Source organism: Mixophyes fleayi, chromosome 7, assembly GCF_038048845.1.
Source record: "Mixophyes fleayi isolate aMixFle1 chromosome 7, aMixFle1.hap1, whole genome shotgun sequence".
NCBI lineage: Eukaryota > Metazoa > Chordata > Amphibia > Anura > Limnodynastidae > Mixophyes > Mixophyes fleayi.
The window spans coordinates 89387766-89405049 of NC_134408.1; positions in this window are offsets into that span (position 1 = coordinate 89387766).

Consider the following 17284-nt stretch of genomic DNA (forward strand, 5'->3'; position numbering starts at 1 on the left):
AAGGTCTATGTGAAGGGAATAACATTTTGCAAAAGCAACCTACTGAAAGATTCAGAAATTTGGTATCAAGGATAAGGAGGTATGAGTTATGGTCACATAACTAGTAGATGGTGCGATGAAGCTAGAAGACACAAGCATCATGGCAGTATAGAATCCTAGGACACAGCAATGGCAAATGCTTTCCTCTCAGCACAAAGCCATTTAGCCAGAGAGACCAATATGGGTTCAGACATGCTTGCATTCACTGTGGGGGAGAACATGCAGCAAAATATTGCTTTAAAAAAGGAAGCAGCAGAGGAAAAAAGTAGTAGCCTCAATTACCCCATGTAGAGTCATCCTGTCCATAAGCTTACAGGAAATGCGCAAGTAGCTGAAGTTGTAAGTCAAGAGGGCAGATGCAGAGTCTTTAGCCAAGGGTTTCACTAAGGTATAATATACCAAATTTAAAGTCACATCACCTAATAAAGTTCCAGGCACGATCAGGCTTACACAACACTACAGAGAGTAGGTCAGTTAATGAGGCAATTGGCAAGTAACAGTGCAAAGAGCAATGCCTATGTTAATGGCAGAATTGGTGCAAATACACAGTGATGATGATGATGGTTGCCAGCAGCAGTGGTGGAACTAGCATTGGTGCAGCAGGTGCGGTGCATCGGGGCCCATAGAGATAATGAGGCCTGCTACATAGCAGATGGAGAGGGTTGGTGGCCCCGGTTCCCTCCTCTCTGCCTCCAAGCACTGGGGCCCACAGCTCGCTAGTTCTGCCTCTGGCCAGCATTATCTAACTGTTTCTGATTGGCTGATTTCGGCTTCACCTCTAAAGCTTTCTTCATTACTCATGCCTATACTATATGATTTTGTGGGCTGATTTTAGAATTAATCTTTTGCTACTGTCAATATACCTGCTATATTATAGATGGGATTATTTTTAGCTAAATCAAACCTAAGAGCAATTTGTTTGTTATCAAACCATATTCTAAAAATATTTTTATGGGCTTATGATCTGGTTGTGTATAAATCTATCTGGATGTAAGTATGCCTGACATAAACCTCACGCATTTGCAACAAGTGCAGAGCTGGCTGCATCCTGATATATGTTCAACTTAGCATATGGTGTTAATAAGCAGGCTTTTCAGAGCTTTTTAGATGCATACGTGAAGTCCGCATGAACCTCTGAGGTCCCAGGAGCAGTTTTAGATTTTTAGGTTTCAATCTCAACAAAGGCTATTTTATTGACAAATGGTTATTTTATTTAATGTAGCTAAATTTATGAAAGACATATTATCAGGGCCGGACTGAGACTAAAAAATAGCCCTGACATTTAAAGCTCACAGGCCCATCTCTGTTCCAGATAATAATACTAATAATATTATTAATAATAATTACAGTGCTTTTTGCAAAGCTCATTGTATCATAATCAGAGAATCTATGAACACCTGCTGTTTTCAAACAGAAGTATTTTTGAGGAACAGCCCCCTTACGCCTCCTGTGACACTCCAGCTTGTGTGGAACTACAAGTTACAGCATGCCCCACAATAGGCTGGCAGGTATACTGAGACGTCGAGGTCCACAGCAACTGGAGAGCTACAGGGTGTTGGGGTATGTTACTATAGTCTTCTGTGGTCAACTGGTTGCTGTCTATATTACCTGTCCTGTGCTGGCCTTCTCCGGGTATCATCGTCATGGTCACTATGGAAAGGAAGGCTATTATATGGTGTCCTGTGAGATATAAATGTATTAATCGCAGCTTGACTTAATATTTGCAGCATAGTGCACAACAGTATCAGACAATGGTATGTACAGAGCAGCCATGAGAAATTTGGGGCCTCGGTATATTGAACTTTTGGGGCCCCCTTCAATAGATGAGTAGGAAATAAACTGTGTGCCAAAAAGGGCATGACCACATTGTGTTGGGGGTGTGGTCAACATACATGGTGGTTGATACATACATTATAATAAAACATTACATTTATCACGCTCTCCACATCTACATTATGCAACCCCTCCCCCTCAGACACATTATGATACACCAGCTCACTGTACTTATCTATGCTTCTGGTGCTGCTGACATCTATCAGGGTGGGAACTTCCTGTAGAGTGAGCAGAGAAGCTTATTGTCTCTCGAGAGTACTAAATGAGACTTAGAGCTCCTCGGCTTGCTCTGCGCGCTGTTGTCCTGTCTGGTGACTGGGAGCAGCTTTCAGCTCCTTTCCCTTAACCATAGCTTGATTAAGGCTTAGCTTGGGTATTTAAGACAGGAGGGGGGTATTAAGTAACATGGTTATCATTTTAGACAAATTTTAGCCAAATACTCAGGCAATAATGTGTGCACTACAGTTAGGTGCACGTAGCTCTACCTTCACAAACAGTACACTGTGAAGCAGGACATAACCTCTCAAATGTCCTTGCAGTCGGACCAAATTCTGACTAAGTGAGATAGTCACACAAATTCCGGACTGCCCCATCAGATACAAGAGTTGGCAGATGTCCTGCTCTCTCCTACCTGTTCTTGTCTCTTTCACCACCTGTGGCTGCTAGGGTCTTTAGTTGCTGCTTGTCTGGATCCTGGAATGTTGGGGGCCCTATTTGGAAAAAAAATAGGTACATGAAATTTAGAAAACTACATCTAGCCCTGGCATTAAATCAATAATACCCACATTTAATAATTAGTCCTCCCTCCATCGACAACTTGAAATATTAACAGTATATTCTTTTCATATATAGATTTATTTCCCTCCAACCAGCACTGACATTAAATTAATGTCATACACATTTAATAAATAGACCTTTTTCCCTCCAACCAGTTCCAACATTAAATTAATAGCATTTACCTTTAATAACTATATTCATTTCCCATAACTATCCCCAGCATTAAAAAAATTGTATTCACATTTAATAAAAAACCCTTTTCCCAAAACTCAGCCCCACATTCAATCAATAGCCCCAAACCGCCAAGCTTTAAGTTAAAGATCCCATTACTCCTTCATAAATAAAGTTGACACTGCAATAATTAAATTGCACCACCATGACCCCACAAATAAAATATCATCCATTAGATTATTAGCCTCCACCTACACTACATTAAATTAATAGCCTACCTCCCACCCACGGTATTTTAAGACCCTCCCTCTTCCTTCCTTCATTCATACATTATACTAACATAGCCCACCATCCTTTACACATTATATTAACATACCCCCCTCCATCACACATTATATTAACATACCCTCCTTCCCTCACACATTATATTAACATACACCCCTTCCCTCACACATTATATTAACATATATTCTTCCCTCACACTTACTGTGTTCCTTCTGTACTGTGTGGGAGACTCTTCTGTCTGCCTCTGTGCTACTCTGGCCACATTGGAGGGCATTAGTTATGTGGTCCCAGTAGCCCAGATAATTTGCATGATCCCTAAATACAAAGCAGTCGAGCAGGATAAAGGAGTTTGGGTTTCATTACACAAATGCATAGGCTCTAGTATACGTCCAGTAAGGCTGGTGAAAAAGTTCACGGCAAGCAGAACCAAAAGGGGGCACATTTTTTATATGCATGTTGACACAACACCCACCACCCTGTCTAAGTTCCAATTTCGCACAAGTTTTAGAAGATACATTATGAAGAATATATCTCACTGAAACCAGCTGTAGTAGCCACTTGTTTTGCATTGAGGTTGCTACAGCAGAAGTCGGATGGGCAGATGGAGACATTAAGAACTTTGGTAGATTGTATTCCAGAAGGTACAAGTTCTACATTATGTTGCAATGTCTAGCAGCAAATTGTGTCAGATATAATGCAGCAGAAATCCGTTGGCCAACATTTGGCTGGAGGTCATATGGTTTTTTTTTTGCTTTACCTTCCTATGGATAAAATCCCCAGACTCCTGTTAAGAAATTCTCTATGTATTACTAATACATTGAATTGCATTGATTTATGTCATGTATTGTTTTACTGGTTAATGTAACATAACCTCACGCACTGGGAGGCATTACAGAAAACCTTGTATGCTTGTTTTGTCAACAGCCAGTTTTGCACCTAACAGAGAGAGACTTGGATTGGTTTAGCTGTATGATGCTCTGGAACAACGCTGGTAAGTCATAATTTGGGTGGCAGGTTGCACAACCTTTTCAAGGATGTGCAGAAAAGCCTTGCTTGGCAGAAAAGCACTGTTGTGGCACTATGGTTTGGAAGACTATAGTCCCTCTTGAATATCACAGGGGGATAGCAGAGGCACTATACTATGTATAGAGAGAATTACAAGGGGTATTTTATATAATAATGGACATCATAGGGGACAGCAATATAGAGGTGATGTGCAATGTATTGTGAACAACATGGCATACAGGGCATGATTCATCTTTGGACGTAAGTCCGATTGCATGCCGTATCTTTTGTGAAATTACTCTGTGCATGCTTACAACAGTGAACGCAATTGCATCCAATTCATATCCAAATGCAAATGACATTTCTGACAGCTTACCTCTTGAAGGGTGGAATGGGGGCATGAAGGGGCAGATGCACATAGGCAATATGCAGTAAGGGTGTGCCGAGGTTGAGTGCACGCACATTCATCCAATTCCAGCTCAGGGGATCTCTTAGGTACACTTTTTTTTACCATATCACTTGCACCAGCTACAGAGCAGGCATAAGTGCCGACTGATAGTGATGGCTGACGTGTATGCATGTCAGAACATGCACTAAGAACATCTTGATTTGTGTATTTCATGTTACAAAAACATTTAAAACATTTTTTTACATATATGTGTAATAATGATTATAGTATTAATAGTTCTAAATTCATTTTATATCAATTTATTTGTCGCATGTGTTCTGATGGGACTTGATATTGCACATATGCATGTGCGTATCCTGCAGTGTTCTGTCTGTCTGCATATGGCAAGTAACATATTGCCAGAGCGTTATTATTAGAGATGGGCTGGCTCGGTTCACCGAGAATCGAACCCACCCAAATTTCAGGTATCATCCCGCCTATTCGGAATTGAAAACGAGGCAAAACGTCATTGTGACGTCGTCGGATCTCGGAGCTCGGTTCTCGGGATGTTTCAAATGCATAAATATACGCCTCCACAGCAAACAATTGCCATTTGACAGAGGGAGAGAGAAGGGTTAGGTCGCAGTATTAGAGCAGGGAGAGAACAGTTATTACAGCACTTATTTCAGCAGGGAGAGAGCAGTTATTAGAGCAGGAAGAGAGCAGGTTTTAGAGCAGGAAGAGAGGAGTCTAGAGGAGGTATTTTTGCAAACATTACAAACTGTTTGGGGTGTCATATTTCCTCCTAAAGAAACTATTTTCTACCTGCAGAAATTGTAATATACCAGCACAATTTCTTTCTGAATTTGCACTACAAGTGCTTGGAGTGGGACATATTGCCCTGTTCCATAAAATTTATTTTCTGGTGCTGAAATTATTCCATACCAGCACTATATATTTCTGATTTTGCACTACAAGTGTTTGGGGTGTCAGATATTCCCCTCTTTGAAAAAAACAATTTTTCTGGTGTTGAAATTACTATATACCAGCACTATAGCTTTCTGAATTTGCACTACAAGTGTTTTGGGTCTCATTAAAATGGATTCACAGCAGTACACATATGAGCAGCATCAGCAAGCAACTGCTGGCACCAGTCCTGATGGTAGTCTTCCCTGTACGTCATCTGGTAAAGTCTATGTAAAAGTACATAGTCTTTTTAAGTCAGGGAAAAAACACACAAAAAAAAACCTTTTACCGTGAAGAGAATAAGAGGTGTAACTGATGAAAAGTTAGCAGCCGAGAAAAAAAAAATGCCAACATGCCATTCTACACATGCAGTGGCAAAGAATGAAGCCTTTGCCTTTCTCTATTACTGCGAGATCTAAAAATGTTACTGAGCCTTCTTCTTGTAAGGTCACTCATGACCAAGGAAGACCAAGTAATTTGGAGTCCAAAAATGGAGCACAACTACTGTTACGTGTGAAAGTCGAGCTGCAAGAAAACAGTAAGGCATTAGAGGAAAATGTATGCTCAAAATCAGAAATGACACCAATTCCTGATGACAGTACATCCACGAGTGGTATTCTGATAGTGTACCCATAAAGAAAGAAGGGCACTGTCAGTATGTCTGCTGATGTGTGCATGAACAGCCCGAGTATAGCTGGTGATACACCATTTGAGGTTGCCACTTTGGAATTGGAAGAGGATGAGGTGGAGATTTGTGTAGGTGACGAAGGCGCTAATGAGGATGTTGATGAGGATGAGGTTGTTTGTGTAAGTCCTGCACCGGTGGCAGCAGTTCTGGCACGTGACAAGAAAAAGGGCCATTATCATGCCTGGGCATAAAACCAAGAAAGCCACTTCTTATGTGTGGAATTATTTCTACCCAAATCCTGACAACAGTTGTATAGCCATTTGTAGTGTATGTCAAGAGACAGTCAGTCGAGGGAGGGACCTTAACCATCTTGGAACCTCATCCATGGTACGCCATTTGATGAGAGTTCATGGCAAGGTTTTGGGAAAAGCTGAAAGTTATGGCAAAAAATAACAAGCACTCCATCATCAGCTAGGACCCTTCTGTCACCTACATCCCGATGGCTGCAATCTACACCCACAACACCATCCTCATCAATATCTTCAGGAGCGATGGGAGTTTGCCCTGCATCCCACTTGGTAAGGTTTGATGACTTCTGCACTATAATTGATTCCTCTGAAGAATGTTTCAGCGTTAGTCCCACTGCTGCTGCTGTTGCTGCTGCTGGAGGTGAGTCTTCCTCCCATAAAAAGGTCAAGAAAAAGAGCACTACTACTTTACAACAATTAACTGTGAAACAATCTTTTGCTAGAGGAAGCAAATATGACAGTAGTCACCCAGTCGCCAAGCGGATCACAGACGCCATGGCTACTATGCTAGTGTTAGATCTGCATCCAATATCCACAATAAACGTAGCTGGTTTTTCACAGTTAATTGATGTTTTGTGTCCCCGTTACAAAATTCCATCGCGACACCATTTTTCCCGTAAAGCTATTTCGCAACTATACCAAAAAGTTTGTAAAAATGTAGTAATTGGGCTCAAAAATGCCATTCTGCCCACTGTCCACTTAACCACAGATATGTGGACAAGTGGAAGTGGGCAAACCAAAGACTATATGACTGTGACAGCCCACTGGGTTGGTCATTCGCCTTCACCAGCAGGAACAGCAGCAGTATGTATACCACTATGTAACATTTGACACAGGCAAGCTACTCTTTGTATCACCGGCTTCACTAACAGGCATACAGCTGATAATTTGTTAAGAAAACTAAGGGATGTCATTGATACATGGCTTATACCACTTTGGACTCTCCCCAGGATATGTCATTTCTGATAACGTCAACAATATTGTGCGAGCATTACAGCTGGGTGAATTCCACAACATTCCCTGTTTTGCTCACACAATAAACTTGGTGGTACAGAGCTTCTTGAAAAACCGTGAGGTGCAGGAGATGCTTTCGTTGGCCCGTAAAATTTCAGGACATTTCCGGCATTCTGCCACAGCATGTAGGAGATTCAAGCAGCTCCAAGAACATATTAAATTGCCCTGCCACAAACTTAAGCAAGAGGTGTTAACAAGGTGGAATTCCACCCTGTACATGCTTCAGAGGATGGAGGAACAGCGCAAAGCCATCCAAGCGTATTGCACAAGCCATGACATTGGGAAAGGAGGGGGGATGTATTTCACTCTTGAACAGTGGGGAATCCTTTCTGTGCTGTGCAAGGTGCTGAAACCATTTGAAGTTGTGACATGTGAAGTAAGTTCAGACTCTGCTAGCTTGAGCCAAGTCATTCCCTTAATTCGACTTTTGTAAAAGCAGCTTGACAAACTGATGGAGGAGGTGAAAGAAAGCAATTCCACAAAGTATGTTGGCCTTGTAGATCAAGTACTTAATTCGCTTTGCAATTATCCAAGAGTCATTAAAATCTTGAACTCGGATCACTACGTTTTGGCGACTGTGCTTGATCCTAGGTTTAAGACATACATTGATTCTTTGCTTAAAAATGACTGAGATGTGAACCTTTACAAGAAGCTATTGGTCAGCAAGTTGTCCGCTGAACAGGGCCTTGGCTTGACGACGTCTCCTCCTTCAGTTTCTCAAGCAGCTGCTGCTTGGAAAGAATTGAACTTTCCAAAGCGAAGCAGGGATGAAGCAGGGGGCAGACCACAAAAGTTTGATATCTGGGCTGGTTTGAAAGATTTTACCAAAAAAAGTGTGACCTCGGCCATAACTCCATCCAATCCTACTATTAACATGCAAAGGATGGTGGAGGATTATTTTCAAGAGGTAATTGATATGGAAATGTCAGTTAGTCCCTTTCCATACTGGGAAGAAAAACAAGCCATTTGGAAACCCATGTACAAACTTGCTTTGCAATACCTAAGCTGCCCACCCTCCAGTGTGTACTCTGAAAGAGTATTCAGCATAGCCGGGAACCTTGTCAGTGATCAACGTAGGAGGTTACTTACGAAAAATGTGGAAAAGATGATGTTCATCAAATTAACTACATCTTCTACGAGGAAGGCCTTTACCATCAAAGACATCCAAGTACTGACAGTTCTCTAATGGCAAATTGCAGCAGAGATAAATTAATAGTCTGTGATGATGATGTACACACTGATGAGGGTGAGAATGATGCTGAAGATTATGACAACAACATATTTTTAAAACTTTCACTATAAGTGTAGTGTGTATTCGACCCCCAAACTGAAAAGGGACTTGGGGCATTTCGATTTAATGTACAGTATTTGCAGGCTGCTGTTTTGTCAATTTCACTATAAGTGTAGGGTGTCATTCACAGACAGACACCAAACTGCCTTTGGCCATTTCTATTTTATTGTACAGTCTATGCAGGCTGTTTTTTTCTATTTAACTACAAGTGGAGGGTGTCCTATACAGACAGACACCAAACTGCCTTTGGCCATTTCTATTTTATTGTACAGTCTATGCAGGCTGCTTCTTCTATTTCAATTTTAATCTCTGGGAATCATCTAGACCCAAACAGAACATCGCCTTTGGGCATTTCTATTTTATTGTACAGTCTATGCAGACTGCTTCTTTTTCTATTTAACTATAAGTGTAGGGATTAATATACACCCAAAGACGATGGCTGTATTGCCAAAAGTCAAAGATGGAGAGGAAGACAAGCAGGCTTGTTTGTAGAATTTGCAGGCAAGTGTTACATTACATTGAATAAATATGAATTTCTATATCTCTTTTAAACCGTTGGCTGCCACCCTGGATTGGTGTGTGTAGCTGTAGAATTAAGGGCGGCCTATCAGAGATTAAACTGTATTTTTCCTAATTTGCACTAATAAGGTTTGGATGTAATCTAGAGCCAAACAGAAAAGATGCTTTGGCCATTTCTATTGATCGTCCAGTCTTTGCATGCTGCTTTTTTTTCTATTTAACTATAACTGTATGGTGTAATATACAGATAGACACCAAACTGCCTTTTTTACTAAGAATTTCGATCGCTCTTTTTAGTGCGTTGTCTGGCACCCTGGATTGGTGTGTGTCTGATAAAAGCACACATCCCGGGTGGGGCAGTGCTCGTTTACATTTATTAGCTGTAGAATTACCTCACTTATCCAACAGGTGGAGCACTAAATTATGTTATTTTTTTCAAAAAAAAAAATCCAAAACAAAACCAAACAAAACCAAAACCAAACAAAACCAAAACCAAAACACGCAAGGGGCGGTTTTGCCAAAACCAAAACACAAAAGTAATCCAGATCCAAAACCAAAACAAAAACACGGGGGTCAGTGACCATCTCTAGTTATTATACCCATATTCAAATGGAAGTGTTTCTTGAAATGCCCTTGTACTTGAATACAGGTGTACGTGCATGCAAGTTACGTCCGAATATTAAAAGCAAGTTGCATTCACATTGCGTTCCAGGATGAATCAGGCCCTCAATGTAGATGCTCAATATGTGGATATATGTCGATATATATTTTCTCAATTCCATGATTGGTTGTTGCATATTTTGTTTGCACTCAGCAGAGAAATGCTTTAGATAGAGGGAAGTAATCTTATCCAGTCAAACCATGGCTTTTAGGCATATTATATTTTGAAATGTAAAAGAAATATTTTCTTCATTAAAAAAAACCTAAATTTTATGAAGTAAGAATAGTAAACAATAATGTTTTACACACTTAAAAGAAAGCTGCAACTGACCTATATTTCTTAATATCTCAGTGTGCAAAATATTTATATTGTATACTTCTCTCCATCAGTATGTTAGTGTATGTTATGGTCTGAAAAGCATGTGTACACCTCTCGCTACATACACAAATAAAACTGCTTTATTGTAGCATAAGCAGACCCTCTGTCCTTGCCTATGCTGACAGCAAGTTTGCTTTGTCTCAAACAGTGAGCAATTAGAATCAGCAATTTGATTATTGTTTTTTTTAACAAACGCTGACAATCAGCAATTTTCTTTTTCTTTTTGTTATTTATATATTTAAAGAGGAGGAATAACATTAAATGCAAGGCACTCAAAAAAAAAAATAGAAAAAACAACCATAAACTCTAAGTATGCTAGGAATTATAAAATGTGTCCATTGTGGTAATTCTACTGCCAACATTGAAGTTTTAAGCATTAATATGCCTTCATTGCAGTTTTAATGTCTTAATATTGACTCAATGGCTCTTTGGGGTAATATCGCTTCCTCTGCTAGTGAAAAGGTGATGATGTCAGCATTCTGCGCACTGATTCATATGCAGGTTGATGAAGCCGAGTTATTTATGGGAAACCATTATATTTTCTATAAACATTAGTTCTCAATAAACAGAGACATTTAGCCGAGGGTTTATTTATTAAATAGGTACTGTACAGATGGTTCTGCCACACATGATGTGTTGCAGAGCGTATTACTCAGAAATAATCAGCTGTGTTATAGCTAGGCTAAATTAATAAGATGATAATGATGAAATTGATGCTTTTTGAGCTAGGCTTGGCAAATGGCTTTTGCATAAACAAACTGATAAATTTGAGAAGCAATTACTTGCTTGTCAAAGATAAAAACACAACAGGGCCCATTTATAGTTAGGTCCTATTTATTTTTAAAGATTGTACCAGATTTTATGTTTAATATACCGCAATTAAAAAATAATACTTAAATGAAGAATAATAAAAAGCAAAGTGGAAGTTGCTCAGTTCTCCTTGAAAAGCTGAAGATGCAAAGCATTTTGTTTTTGTCTGGGTAACTTTTTTTTATAGCTACAGTACGTGGGGGATTTAAGTGACTTGCAATTATCTTGAACAGGGACAGGCTGATAGCTATGTGAGTTGGGCAAGGGTCTAATAAATGTTATTGTTCATTGATGATATTTCTTGTATAGGTAAATCCCAGTAGTTTAGTTGCATAAAATCCAAAGCTGCAAAAAAAAAAATCTTTGAAAACGGGCTGGATGTATAAACATTGTTTTATATTGATTTGACAGCAGTGTGGTAGGAGCCTCAAATAAATTGTTTACATGCTTAAATGGTTAACACCCCCAGCCACATACACGCACTATATATGAAATATTTTGTGCTGCTGTTTTGACAAGACAAGCCCCTATAGCCGAATGCACTTAAACGCAAAGGGCCTGATTCATTAAGCAAAGTCAAGCAAAAAAATGAGTAAATTTGCACATGAGCAAAACCATGTTGCATTGGAGGGAGAGGTAAATTTAAAATGCGGGGACTGATTTATAGTTGGATATGGCATGTACTAGATAAACTTTAATTTTCAGTATAAAAATAAAGCTACCAAGTATTTGTGTGCTACATGAAAAAACAGACAGTATTTATCTTATGTGCAAAACAATAAACTAATATGCACCCCTTGCATTGTCATTTTCCTTTCTCGCCGCTCCTCTTCTGTCTCCCCCCTCTACCAATCCCTCCACTGGCTCCCAATCCCCAAAAGAATCGTGTTCAAGCTCCTCACTCTTACTTTCAAGGCCCTCTCCAACTCCACTGCTACCTACATCTCCAACCTTATCTCCATTCACGCTCCATCCCGCCCTCTACGTTCGGCTAACGACCGTCGCCTCTCTTCCCCCCTGGTTACCTCCTCCCATGCTCGCATCCAAGACTTCTCCCGTGCTGCCCCCCTCCACTGGAACCAGCTCCCCCGCTCCATCAGAACTTCCCCCAACTTGTCCAGCTTTAAACGGGCCCTAAAAACCCACCTCTTCCTTAAAACTCTTCACTCCCCCACCCAGTGACCTCCTCCCAGTCTCCCCCTACCCCCCTCCCTCTCATGTCCCCCTCCTTCTTCCCACCTTTTCATTCTCCTCTCCCCCCCTCTCCGTCTCTGCCTCCGCTCTCCCCATTCCCTCCTCCTACCATTGTGTCTCTGTCCGTCCTACCCTCCCCTTAGATTGTACGCTCCTCTGAGCAGGACCTCCTCTCCTTCTCTTCTCCACCACCTTAACTCTGCTCTCCAGCTCCTTGTCTCCTCCTTGAGGTCCTCCGACCCCTGTCTCTACCCCGCTGGGGGCTCTCACCTCTAATCTAGCTGTTCATTGAGCTTCTGAGTTACTGTGCTTTCTGTTAACTGTACTGTGCTGTCTCACCCTGTATCGTGTTTCTGTCTGTCCCTGTACGGCGCTACGGATACCTAGTGGCGCCCTATAAATAAAAATTAATAATTAATAAAAAAAAAACGTATTTTGCTTTTTTCACCACCCATTTCAATTATAATTAAAACTGTGACCTTTTTGCCAAATTCATATAGGTGTCTGTGTTTTCTTTCAATATTAGAGCGATACGTTTGACATGTTATCAGAGATTTATTGTGTAGTAGAAAGAAGCATCAACATTATGCAGTTTAACAATTTAATGATCTACAGGTTATCCTAGCTCCACCCACTTAATCTCCTATTTATCCGTGCCCAGTTTTGAAGATTGAATGCAACCTCTTTTCTGACCCAAGTCAAACACACCCATAAATGTTCATGTCAAGTTCCTGAATGATTGAACTAATTAAAATGGGGAAATCATGTTTCTATGATGTGCAACAAGAAAGGATGAGTTAGAAGAGGAGATAACATTGGTAGATATGAATGTTCATGAAAGATCTTGGGCAGCACGGTGGCTAAGTGGATAGCACTTCTGCCTCACAGCGCTGGGGTCATGAGTTCAATTCCTGACCATGGACTTATCTGTGCAGAGTTTGTATGTTCTCCCCGTGTTTGCGTGGGTTTCCTCCGGGTGCTCCGGTTTTCTCCCACACTCCAAAAACATACTAGTAGGTAATTGGCTGCTATCAAATTGACCCTAGTCTCTCTCTCTCTATGTCTGTCTGTGTGTTTGTGTTAGGAAATTTAGATTGTAAGTTCCAATGGGGCAGGGACTGATGTGAATGAGTTCTCTGTACAGAGCTGTGGAATTAGTGACGCTATATAAATAAATGGTGATGATGATGATGATGATCTTGCAATAGGTAAAAATCATTGTAAGTTCTATCTAGGATGCCATGAAATCTATGGAGCTCTTCTAGAGTTGATTGCATATGCAGGAAACGACTCACACACTAAAAGCAATGGAAGTACTAAAGAATCTGGAATTAGAGTCAAAATTTGAATTAGTATTGTGAATAGGTGTTTTTGGGAATAAATAGAGGACACCACCTAAATCTTTCATCATATAGATGCTATGAACCTTATGCTAACTTGGGCTTATGCCCGTTTGTATAGCATAAAATCTCTCAAATTTGTACTTTACATGCCCACAAAAAGAGGACATACATATGTCCATATCTACACTTATGACTGCTTATGACTGGAGAGGCTGGACAGGGGAGGGAAGGGGCTGCCCAACGTAGTCCGAGTACATTAAGGGCTGTTTGCGTAATTGCAAATAATAGATAGAGATACAAATGGAGACACTGATATGCCTGTTAAAGTCTGAGGGCTGATGCAGACACATGCTGATGATGATGACAGCCTTGATTAGATGCATCTAATTGCAAAATCACCTCTGAAGCTGAAAGTTGCTTTCTTCATTGAAAATGTATATATTATAGGATTCTGTGGGCATATTTTAAAATCATTTTTTGCTACTTTCCTTCGTGTGCAAGAAGGAATATATGTTAAATTATATTATATTATATGATATTATATTATATTATATTATACCTAATAGCTAATGTGTTTTTTGTTATCAAAGCAAATGTTAACAAAATTTTTTTGTGCTATTGACCTAGTTGTATGTAGTCAAATGTGAGTATGTATGCCTGTCGTAAACTTGGTGCAAATGTTACAGGGGCAGAGCTGGACACATCTTGAGATGACTTTGCATAATGGCATAAATATGTTATATTTACTGAAGGCCTTTTAGAGCATAATTTACAACCGACATGAGTCCAACTCAGCCTCAGGTCCTATTTGTCTATTTATGAATCCAGTCTTGACTGTAAGACACTTCTGCATTGTCACAATGCTGATGATGGGACGGTGACTACTTGCTGAGATGGACGCTGCTGCAATTGGAGGTGCGGAGTCTAATGCGCCCCTGGTTTCCCTGCAAGGTATGCGCAGGTCGCGGTTCTCCAGGGTAGCTCCCAGCGAAGTAGGAAAAGCATGGATGGTCAACAAACGGGGATTAAACCGTGGGAGCAATGTGGTGCCGAAGGTGTAAGCAGGAGAGTGGTCAACATAGCCAAAGGTCTGATGCAGAGCCAGGCAAGTTTTGTAATAGGGAGAATCCAAAAGAGTAGTAAAGGAAGCCAGAGGTCAAAAGACAAATATCGTTAGCAGAATCGGAGTCCAAAGAGTCAAGTCAGGAAGGCAAGGTTACAAAACAGGGTGCAGGAAGGTAACACTAGTGCTGGAGAATAGGTGGGACCTAATAATCTGGCACCCCAATGGTGTAAGAGTACGTTTAATATAGAGGAAAGAGGTGCACTAATTGTCAGTGGCGGTGATGTCACACACCTCCATCGGGATAGAAACAGTGTCCTGTTGCCTAGCAACGAAAAGCGTATGCGCGCTATGGCCGGCGCTCCAGCATGAAGGGGAGTGTCTGATTGCTTGGCAACCACATGCGAGATTGCATGACAGAGGCGGCCCTTTTAACCAGAACCTCAAAACATTTTTGGGAAATTGGACAGCATTCATTTTGCTGCAGTGCAATTAGCAACTTACAAACTTTGCTCCTAATTGAAAAAAAAATCTACTTTAACTTAAACATGCCTGGACAATATCCTGAATTATCTGCTTCTAGCCGAAAGCATCGCAATTTCTTAGCAAATATATCAAAGGTACATTCAACATCACCAGAGTGTTGATAATTTAATATTGTTAATGTAACAGGTTATGGGCGCAGAACAACATTGAAAGTCAGAAACTTAAGAAAAATGTCTGTTAATAGCAACTGAATTAAGTTCCCAGTGGCCAATCCAGTGTGAATGCATCATCAAAGCATACCTACTGTATTAAGCCTGGGGGTAGAGGGAGTCCTGCTCATGAGAGAGCCTGTATTCTAATTGGAAGAGGGCACAGCTGAAACAAGAGGAATAAGTGTGGCTCACAGTGAGACAGTTGAGAAGTTGCTTTAGTGTGGGTAGTATAGGTGGGAAAGGGTAAGTTCTACTAAAGATATGAGTTTTCCGAGAGATTTTAAAGATTTGAAGGCTGATAGGGTGATAGGAAATTAGGATACTGAAGAGATTGTGGTTTATTGGTGGTGAGGGAGGTTTCAGGTTAGGTGGGGATTCTGGGTGGAGAGTAGATGATAAGCTCTGTTTTGGACAGCTTTAAGTAGCCTTAGCACATCTATGTGGATATAACAGAGAGACAGTTGGTAACAGGTGATAGTACAGAAGAGGAGAGGTCAGGGAAGGAGAGGCAGTGGAACTGGAGTCCGAAAGAGTGAATTATTTCCCCAAGCGAATAGGTACACAAAAAAAGCAGAGGGCCAAGAACAGAGCTCTAAGGAACCCGAACAGATAGAGAGATGACCCTGTGTTTAATTGAGCATTGAAAATTTCTATTGGAGAGACACAGTTTGAAGAGGTGAGCTAAATGTGGACATGCAGTGGGGAAGTGGGAGTGGATAAGTTGTGAGGGAAAAGGGTCAAGTGGCAGGTGTAGAGTCAGATGACTAGATAAGTGCAGAGACTGTCTTCAGTTATGGAGAGAATGAACGGAGGGTGGAATGGCATGTAGGAGAAGGTGGGTGGGATGTGTAGGAGTGGGTATGAGGAAATGTCTAGTTGAAATGGTGTTGATTTTGTCTTTGATATAGGAGGCAAAATAATGGGCTGTGATGGAGGAAGGGGGAGGAGGTGCAGATGAAGAAACGAATTAAAGATGTCAAAGATGCTACAGGGGTTAGAAGACTGGGTAGATGTTAGAGAAGTGAAGTATGTTTGCTTGGCACATGAAAGAGCAGTGTAGTTAAAGGTATGAATTTATAGTGGAGGAAGTTGGCATAGGATGGAGACTTCCTTCAGTGGCGCTTAGCTGTGCGGGAGCACTTCTGAAGGTCTGGTTGGTTTGCCATAATTGAGAGTTATACTCTCGCAGGAAAAAAAATTACTGACGAATTGTACCAGCTGAAGTGCAAATATGCTGCCAACAATGACAAGCAAGACCAACATACAAACTGCTTCAATATGTGGCCTGATGTCTAGGACTTAGACACCCTGAAGAAATGCATAAGCTAGCTAAAGTGCAAATCGCTAATGGTATCAAGATTAATCAGTGCAACCAGATGATGAAATGCACTAGTTAGTTAAAGGGGAAGCAAAACAGCAGCAAAGCTTAACAGTGTGCACATGGGTGTGTTTGGTCCAGTGACCATTGAGACCCTGGGAAGATAGATATATTTTCTCATGTTTATCAATGAGCAATCGCGGTACAAAATAGTCTACCTGCTTCACACCCAGAATAATGTACCATTTAGCAAAAAGTGTGTCAGGATGTCAAAGATACTACATGCCGATAATGGGACTGAATACACAAGTGGTAAGATAAAATACATTTTGAAACAGGAGGGAATAGCAGAGAGAAAGAACTAAGCTCCTTGTAAAAGCAGCTAAAGATATAATTGATGCTGATATGCACATTACTTGGGGTGAAGCAATCATCACAGTCTGGTATCTCAAAAAGCGTTCACCCAGTAAGGCTACAGAGAAAATACTATAAGAACAGTGGAAAAGAAAGAAACCCAAGCTGTTGCATATAAGAATTAGAGATGGGCGGGCTCAGTTCCCCGAGAACCAAACCCACCCTACACAGCAATCCATCG